Here is a 9,769-nt window from a genome sequence, read left to right as displayed (position 1 = left end):
AGTGTTCAAAAGCAAAGATATCAGATATCAGTTTGAGGACTAAGATGCATCTGACCCAAACCATGGTACTTTCAATTGTTTCATATGCATGTGAAAGATGAACAACGAATACGGAAGACCACCAAAGAATTAATGCATTTGAGTTATAGTGTTGGTGAAGAATAGTAAATGTAACCCTGGACTGTCAGAGAACAAACAAATCTTTGTTGGAAAAAGTACAACCAGAAAGCTCCTTAGAAGCCAAGATGGCCAGAATGCATCTCTCATACTTCAGACATATTATCAGGAGGGACCAGTCCCTGGAGTAGGACATCATGTTTGGAGCAATGGAGGGTCAGTGAAAAAGAGGGAGACCCCTAACGAGATGGACCGGCACAGTGGCAGCAGTAATGGGCCCAACTGTAGCAATAATTATGAAGTTGACAAAGGGCCAGGCAGTGTTTTGCTCTATTGCACATAACACCACTATGAATTGGAACCGACTCAATGGCACCTAACAACAACCAATGTTCCAACAATTTAGAGTGGGGCATTGGAAAGAGAGTCCCTTTACCATCCCAAAATTGAAAACAGACTATTTCCATGATCAACATTTTGTAACAAGAGGTCTAGTTCACTTTATGCTGCAATTATATTCAGTATAAATAATAGAAGAAAACCACGAGATGACTATAAATCAGTCCCATATGAAACACTGAGTCTTCTCTGCATGGTTTTTTATTCTACCAGCACGTGCTTTTATAACAACAGAATGAAGACATACATTTTTTTAAAATACAGGAAAGTAGGTTTTTGTGTGTGTTCAAATTTCCATGCTGCTTTTCTTTTCCAGTTATTTATGGTGCGTACACAATGTGGCATACTCAAAACAAAAGGGTATTTTTTACTTAAGCAAGACTCTTCCTACTTCATTGGATGAGAAGGGGAAATCAAAGCTACTTTATCCTTTAAATTGAAAAAGAAGGACGCTTCTTCCAGTATTGCAGTCTCAACTGAATTTTCCATTGAACTCATTATCAAGGACTATGCAATTATTTTTAAAATAAAATTTAAAAATTCCACTAACCATGCTTCAGAAGTACAGTAGCCCAATTAGCAATAACTACAAACTAGAACGTGGTTTTGTTTGCAAGAGCTGTCTAGTCAATTCCTGGCTGATCCCTCCTGGTATTACTTTCATTATGAGCACTCAGAAGAATAACTGTGTTTGGATGGCTTGTTGTTGCAATTAGGTTTCCAGGTTACCAACTACCAAACAACCCTGGGCTGAATGTGACTTCTAGACATGCTGTTCCAAAGGTATTAAAACCTGCCATATGCATCCAAAGATTAATCGCAATCTTCACACCCATGGGGAGTAAAATAATAAATCAAAGCAAAGGGTCACACTGTACAAACAGTATTGGTTGGGCAACCTTGCACTAAAAGCCATTCTGTCCAGTTTCAAAGGAGGAGGAATTTGGCTTCCAAAAGTGTTTATCTGAAAACTTGGCCTTAAAACTGACCACCTCAAAGAACACTTAAAATTTTTCACTTTGTAAATTTGCTTTAGTAATGTGAACGGTAGGCTATCCCCTGGATTCAGACCCATCCATGTCTTTCTAGATTATTGTGAGCAAATAGAGTTCCACCACTCAAGAAGGGTAGAGGGTAGAGGGAATGGAAAAGGAAATAGTAGGAGCCGCAGCAACTGAGGATAGGGGAAATGGGATGAATGAAGAGTGATTTCTAAAATGGGCATTATTCAGCCTGAATAAGAGAAGACTGGTATTATTAGGTGTTGTTGATCCCTACTCACGGTGGCCTCATGTATGACAGAGTACAATTGTTCCATAGGATTTTCTTGGCTGTGATTTTTACAGAAGCACATTGCCAAGTTTTTCTCCCATGAAGCAAATGGTGGGTTCATATCACTAACCTTTGAGAAGTAATTCAATACCTTCCAACTCTATAGTAAACCCTTACCTAGACTATTAAGGCACAGTTAGAGTCATTAAAGCTTAAGATGCGTTTGACATTAAAATATAATTTCATGAAAGACACTGAGACATTTTCTTTACTGTAAAAATATATTTGGAGAGAAAAGAAAGACTGAAATAAAAGGAAGGTAACTATTTGGTGCCCTGTACTTGTTTTTTTTACGACAATATGATTAAATGAGTATTGGTACTTATTAGCTTGCTTTCTTCTGGCCCCAGCTCTTCCAGAAATCACCCTTACTTTACTTAAACAGCTATAGAAATCTCATCTGTTCTATAAAATCTTTCCTGTGTAATTAGAATACATGCAGAAAAATCCCTGTAGTGAAGTGTAATTCCCATAGCTCTTCCTTCACTCATATCTATAATAGGTATCAAGCCTTGCTTATGCATAACACTAATAAAGCAGTCTAGGTCTTAGTTTAATATTTGTTAATATTGCCAGAGAAATGACTCAGTGGCAACTGGATTTTTTCTATTTCTTAGATCTAATTACATCTACTTGTATGCATTAAGGTAGAATTAGAAATATTTAAATGCTCGAGTATTTCCTGTCATCATGATTTAAAGTCATCTTTTTTTAGATTATCTGCATGTAAATATGGCAGGATATGTTCAGATCTATCAGATATAATACTACATGCCGATAATATATTTCTATTCAGTCCTGGAGACAAGTTATATCCCAGGAGATCAAATTATATGACTTCTTCACATTCTATACTGGCAGTGTTCTATGAGACTGGGGCTTCCTCAGCAACCAGGAAAACCAAGAGTGAGAAATTGTTGATTGATTGAAATAAACCTATTGTGAACTGTAAAGTAAGTGTACTTAATTCTGGAACAAATAGGTGAAAAATCAGTTCTTTGTTTCAAGATCCTGAAAAATAGAGGAATGGAAAGGAGGGGTTTTAATTAATGATTACATATATTTATATCTGAAAATATGAAAATTTTAAATCTGCAATTGATATACATTCTCATTGTAGCCAACTGCATTTCTGAAACTGACCACAGTAATATTTATGGCCCCTGTGTTTTTCCAGAACCTTGCCACTCTCAGAGAAGAGGAAAGATGAGATGAGGAGGAACATGGGGAATAGGTCAAGTCTGAAAAAGAAACAAATTCGAAACAAAATTTTAAACATGTTGAATTCAAAGTGTCTTTGAGATATCTAAGAAAGGATGGCAATCAATGATTTGATATTTAAGTCTGGACTAAAAATAGAAATTTGAAAGTCATCTACATTAGTGGAATAGTGTGAATGAATTCTGTAGAGAAAGAATAAAAGGAAAGAGCCATTGTTGAAAACTTGAGAAACTCCATCATTTAATACATAAGTAAAGGAAAGCAAACTTGAGGGGAAAAAAAATTGTTTTTAAGAGACTGCAGAGAGATAGGGAAAAAATCAGGAAAGTGGAGTACTAGAGAAGTCAAAGAGAGTGTTAAAAAAGAAAGAAATGAAGAGCAATGCCAAATCCTACAGGAAGGACAAGTAAGATAAGGACTGGTGGGTGGTACAGGATTTTGGATTATGTAGAATAACTTTAATAGAAATTCTTTTGGGAAAATTGATGTGAACAGAAACAGAATATGTAGAATTAAAAGTAAGTAGAGGGTGAGAAAATGTAAACAGTGTGTACGGTCAATTATTTTTAGTAATAGATGAACTGGGAAAGAAAGGTGCAGTGCAATGATGTCTCTTCTAGCCATCCTCTTTATAAGGCACACCAAATGGCTTTGCTGATGGGACTGACTAAGAGAAGGTGGGGGAAAGATGCTGACAGGATGATACAATTCAGTTGTGATTGACAACAAAGCACTTGATGGCGCTTAACAACAACAAAACTCCCACCCCTCAATCTAAACCCATCACTTAATACTTTGGACACAGTTTCCCTGCACCATTTCAAGAACTCTACACTGTAGACTGACCTTTTCTCACTTCTTCAATGATGGAGGGATCTAGGGATAAGGAAGAATTAGAGGTGTCTATGGGTCGGAACCGACTCGACGGCACTTAACAACAACAACAACATGGAGTCCTGGTGTGGTGCTGTGGGTTAACGGATTGGACTGCGAAGTCAGTTTGAACTGCAAGACCAGTGGTTCAAGCTCACCAGCTGCACCTCAGAAACCCTGTACAGTCAATCAGAACTGACTCGACAACAACAATGGTGGGCTAGAAGAGTGTGGAAAAGTAATAAACAGACACAGAAAGTGGGATTCAGAGTAAAAGGAGAAAATCCAAAAGCAGCAAAAATGGGATCCAAAAATGACTGGAAAAATCCAGTGGTGCCACTGGATTTCCTTCTGTATATGAGATGAGGGCTAGAGTCTCTAAATTCATATCCAAGATTATATCAAAGATGTACATGAATACAGTGCCATGTAGTTTATCAAAGCCCTTGTTTTATTGTAATTATACTAGCTCCAACATAGCATATGATGATCATATTGTGTTAGGTTGGCTAGGATTGCGTCAGTTTTCCTATGGCTGCTGTAACAAATCACCACACATCTACTACCTTGATGGTGGTGGTTATGTGCCGTGGAGTCGGTTCCGACTCATAGTGACCCTGTACAGGGTTTCCGAGGCTGTAATCTTTACAGGAGCTGAAAACCTCATCTTTCTCCCATGGAACAGCTGGTAGTTTCATACTGCTGAACCTGAGGTTAGCAGCCCGATTCGTAACCACTTTGCTACCAGAGCTCCTTTCTAGTACCTTAAATGATACATATTGATTATTTTACATTTCTGAAAGCCAGAAGTCTAAAACGGGTCTCTCTGGGCTAAAATCAAAATGGTGGCAAAGCTGAGTTCCTTTCTGGAGCCTCTAAACATAGGAGTTGGTTAGCTTCTTACCTTGTCTAATTTCGAGACGATATCCACACAGGCTCCTTCCACCTTCAAAGCAGCAATGCAGCATCTTTCTGATGCTATTTCCAGAGCGCATCCCTTTCTGTGACTCTGATCTTATCAGGGAGAAGTTCTCTGGATTTAAAAGCCCATGTAATTAAAATGAACCCTCCTAGATAATCCAGGAATCCCCTTTGCCATTGAAGGTAACACATTCACAAGTTCAGGGTATTGGTGCACATCTTTGTTGTTCTTGTTAAGTGTCGTTGAGTTGGTTCCAACTTATAGCAATGGGGCTTCTGAGAAGCAGTTGGTGGGTTTGGACCACTGACCATACAGTTAGTAAGTAGTTCAAGGCTTATCCTATAGCACCACACTAGGCCCCAGTGAACATATTTGGGGAGCCATTATGCAACCTACCACAGTGATCCCAACAGAGTCAAAATATCTAATAAATTACCAAGTCCTGTCAATTGTCTCTATCCCACAGATGCCCCCATCATGTCTCCCCAAAACTGCAGTAGTCCGCACCCCACCTTTAGCAAGACTAACCCCCACCCCCACTACTATCTACTAGAAACTTTTACTAATGCTTTTGGTCTCAGTGCAAATTTGGTTTACCATTTTCCCAGGCAGGCTAATGATGTTCTAGTATCGAAATCATCCTATAATATCTAAATTGTTTTCACAGCAGTCTTCCCCCTTCCTGAGGGCAGATGTGCTATTTTGTTTTTCCCTTCCACAGCACCTTGTATAGCATCTGCCATTACAGTGAATGAATACTTGTAAATGAATGAGCCATATGTCTGCAGTTAGACATACAAGCTACACTTTCAGGGCTCTGTAGCCCCTGGTTTCCTAGCCATAAAACAGATAAAAGACTGGGGGAAAGTAGAAAATATTAAGGAGAGTAAGGCCTAGAAGTTAGAATGATGATCAAAGGAGATGCCATAGGGATTTAAATAATATGCAGCAAAAACAGTTTTGTGAGCACATTAATGATTAAAAAAACAAATTGACTATCAATCCACACTCTCACTTGACTATGAAATAACAAACAAATCTATAGCAGAAGAAGTACAACAAGAATGTTCTCTTAGATATCAGGATGGCCAGATTTCGTTTTGCATACTTCAGACATGTCATCAGGAGGCACCAGTCCCTAGAAAAGGACATCATGCTTGGTAAAGCGGAGGGTCAGAGAAAAAGAGGAAGACCCTCCATGACATGGATTGGCACAGTGGCAATAGCAATGGGCTCAAGAGTGGCAATGATTGTGAGGTTGGCATAGGACCGGGCAGTGTTTCGTTCTGTTGTGTCAACTCGACAACACCTAACAACAACAACAATGATGGTGAGGACAATGATGAATACTTTAAGAGTTCTAAAAGCCCTCTGACTGTTGATTGATACTTCTATAATCTATGCATCTAATTTAGACTATGCTGGTGTGGTGCTGTGGGATAATGTACTGGACCACAAGGTCAGTTTGAACTGCAAGTTTCGTGGTTCAAACTCACCAGCCAGTCCTTGGAAACCCTGCACAAGGTAACTACAAGTCAGAATCGACTCAAAGGCACTTAGCAACAGCAACATATTATTATTAGGTTTTTATTTGAAAAAATTAATACATTACTGATATAATCAAGGCAATTTACTGCAAATATATATTAAGTGCCTACTAACTCCAGCTGTTCCATAGGAGAAAGATGAGGCTTTCTGCTCCCGTAAAGATTTATAGCCTTGGAAACCCTGTACAGGGTCGCTATGAGTCAGAACCGACTCCACAGCACATCACAACAACTAACTCCAGAGTCCTGGTGTGGTGCCACAGGATAAGTACTCAACCTCAAGGTTGGGTTGAACCACAAGGTCAGTGATTCAAAGTCACCAACCACTCCTCAGAAACCCTTTACAGGGTCACTATGAGTTGGAACCAACTTGACAGCACTTAACAACAACAACAATAACCACTCTGCTTAGGTGCATTTTTTTTTTTTTTTAATCTGAAAAACCAACTGCTTTCTCTTGTATAATTATGGCATACGCTTTAGGGTTTTGTATCAGTGAAAAAGTAAATTAAAAACTGTCATCCTTTTAATTGAAAAAATGGTTTGGGTCAAATGATCTATTTATGGAGTTCCAACTTTTTTAAAATGAAATTATAGCTATGAGTATTAAATCTAGAAGAATTTCTATAAAATTATAGAAGCTTTTATTAAACACAAATTTCAAACTGTGAAGGTTTTGTTTCTCTGCATGTCCTCTCTCTGGGTCTATAAACTTCTTAAGGCAATGCTTCCATGTCCTTAGCCTTTTTTCCAATGAACCCTGCACTCTTCAATGTACAACAACAGTTTTGTCAGGTCTGAAAATGAACTCGGCTCAACTTTCAGCCAAATTAAAAACAGGGGAACAATAACACTAGAGAGGTGTGCACACCTTAGAATAATCAACACTTTGAGATCAAAGCAGCACCATTTGTTCAAGGACAAGTTTCAGAAGGCAGGAAGAGGTAGGAAAAGAGGAATGAAAACAGGAAATACAGGAAGAAAATTGGATAAGTAATGTTCCATGAGGAGGAATGGCATTCAGTGACATGAAACAAAATATGAATTGCTGAAGAGAAGATTGATTTGCTCTGTAAACCTTCACCCAATTCATAATACAGAGTTTAAGAAACAAAAACAGCAGTTTTGGCATCCTTGTTGTTGTTAAGTGTCGTCGAGTCGGTTCCGACCCACAGAGACTCTGCATAGGGTTTCCAAGGAGTGACTGGTGAGCTTGAACCACGGAGCTTGTAGTTCAAATGGCTTTGCAGTCTGGCGCATTAACTCACAGCGCCACAGCAGAACTCAAACAGTGTTTTGAATGTTCTTTGAGTTTGGGGAATAAAAAGAAGGCTGAAGAGGTAAGATCGGGACTATAGGGTGGATGGGGTATGATTACCCACTGAAATTCTTATAAGACAGCCCTTGTTACCCTCGAAGAATGGTGAAGATGGTGGTGGCGTGCCATGGAGTCAGTTGTGACTCACAGTGACCCTGCAAAGGGTTTCTGAGACTGTAAATCTTTACATGGGTAGAAAGCCTCATCTTTCTCCCAGGGAACTACTGGTAGTTTCAAACTGCTGACTTTGAGGTTAACAGCCCAACTCATAGCCACTACGCTGCCAGAGCTAGCAGGTGCATTACTGTGATGGGGAAAAAAATCCTTAATGCAACTTTCCTTGCCTTTTTCTTCAATGCAGTTTTCAATTTTCTTAAAATTTCTTCCTAATAAAGCCCCCATGGTCACCCTTTTCCTTCAAAAAACTCTATCAAGATTACCCCTTTGAGATCTCAGAAAACAGTTGCCTTAACCATCTAAACTGACCCTTCTGTCTTGAATTTAACAGGCCCAACAGATCCTCTTGGAAGTCACTATTTTGAGTGGACTTTGCTCTTTGGACCATATTGGTAAATCCAAGATGTCACCAGTTAGGAGTCATTCCACAAATCATCTTTATTAGTTGCTTAAAAGATTGATGGAAAGATCAGTTATTTGAGGTAGCAATACTTTTAGTACTTATCAAGCCAAAAGCTTGCTCAGGCCAAGATGTTCACTTAAAACTGAAAATGCCGAGTCATGTGAGATCCCACCTTCAGTGGTAATTCGGAGGCATCACTGCTAAGTCTGAGGTCTTCTTGCACCAGTTTCTGGACGTCAGCCACAGTTTCTTCATTTATCAAGGATGATGGTCTTCCCTCCCTTGGCTCATCTCTAAGGTCTTCCTAACATTCCTTAAAATGCTTGGTCTATTTAAAAACTGTTTTGTTTTGTTTTGTTTTGTTTTTATGTGGAGCAGTGTCCTTATAAACCTGATGCAAAGCTTCAATGATGTGAGAAGAGATCCATTTAAAGTTCATTAAGGGTTTTATATTAGCCCTGACCTCAAAATCATTTTGTTTCATGACACAATGTCCTTCTGTTTTTTTTTTAAGGTCCCTAGTAAGACTTGGACGAGTATATTACTGACAGAACTTGTCTGCAGCCATCCACAGATCACAGAAACATGTTTAAATATGTTTTGGTGGGAATAAACCTGTTCATGTATGAACTGGGACCCTAGTTGCCATACTTTTTCACTTACCCTAAGAGAGTGATAAACAGCATGGTGCAAAATAGCTAAAATAGCTGAGTGTACATTCTTGTACTTTTCAAATGATGATAGACAATTCTCTAGGCTTCTTTTTTTTTTTTCTTTTCTTACATTCCTATCTGATTTTATATGATTTTTTTTCAAAATGTGAAAATAAATTAACTTTGTCACTAATTTACCTTCTGAACTAAAGATTTCATGAGCAATTTAAAATAAATTAGATGTTTTATTAACTTAAATTGAGTATATTAACTCTGTTATCTGTTAGCAGGAATGCATGAGAGTTAACTGTATTTGTATCACAATTTTGGAAGCAAAAGATAAACACTGAAACACTTGTAATCATCATTAGAATTCTAATGGAGTCCTAGTATGGCACGATAGGATAAGCATTGAACTGCTACCCACCAGGTCAGTGGTTCAAACCCACCAGTTGTTCCTCAAAAACCTGCATCAAAACTGACTTGATGGAACATAACAGCAATCACATCAGTGGAAGTCCTGTAGAATAAGCACTGGACTGCTAACTATACAGTCAAAAATTCTATAGAGGAGAACAAACAAGATGGCGGATTTGGTGGAAGTGCAGTAAAGAAGTTCTGCCAACAACAACACAGAATACCCGACCAAGCAGGTCCAGCAGCTGGGCCCAGAACTCTGAACCACATATAAAGGAATATTTAGAAGATTGGAAGGCTCACAGCTGGGGGAATTTGTGGCAGAAGCAAGAAATCTATTGCTTTCTAGTCTGGGACACTCGGCTGCTCCAGGAGCCGCCATCTTGGGTG

At 38.7% G+C, this 9,769-nt stretch overlaps 1 protein-coding gene across 1 annotated transcript in view; it reads right to left on the bottom strand.

Moving 5' to 3' along the window:
* The window catches only part of DCDC2 (doublecortin domain containing 2), a 274,998-nt gene that overhangs the window by 232,566 nt on the left and 32,663 nt on the right, over positions 1-9,769 (bottom strand). The window lies entirely within an intron of this gene.

This window comes from Chrysochloris asiatica, unplaced genomic scaffold (assembly GCF_000296735.1).
Source record: "Chrysochloris asiatica unplaced genomic scaffold, ChrAsi1.0 scaffold00040, whole genome shotgun sequence".
NCBI classification, from domain to species: domain Eukaryota; kingdom Metazoa; phylum Chordata; class Mammalia; order Afrosoricida; family Chrysochloridae; genus Chrysochloris; species Chrysochloris asiatica.
Note: the sequence above shows the minus strand (reverse complement) of the source record. Positions and strands in the feature narration are given on the sequence as shown.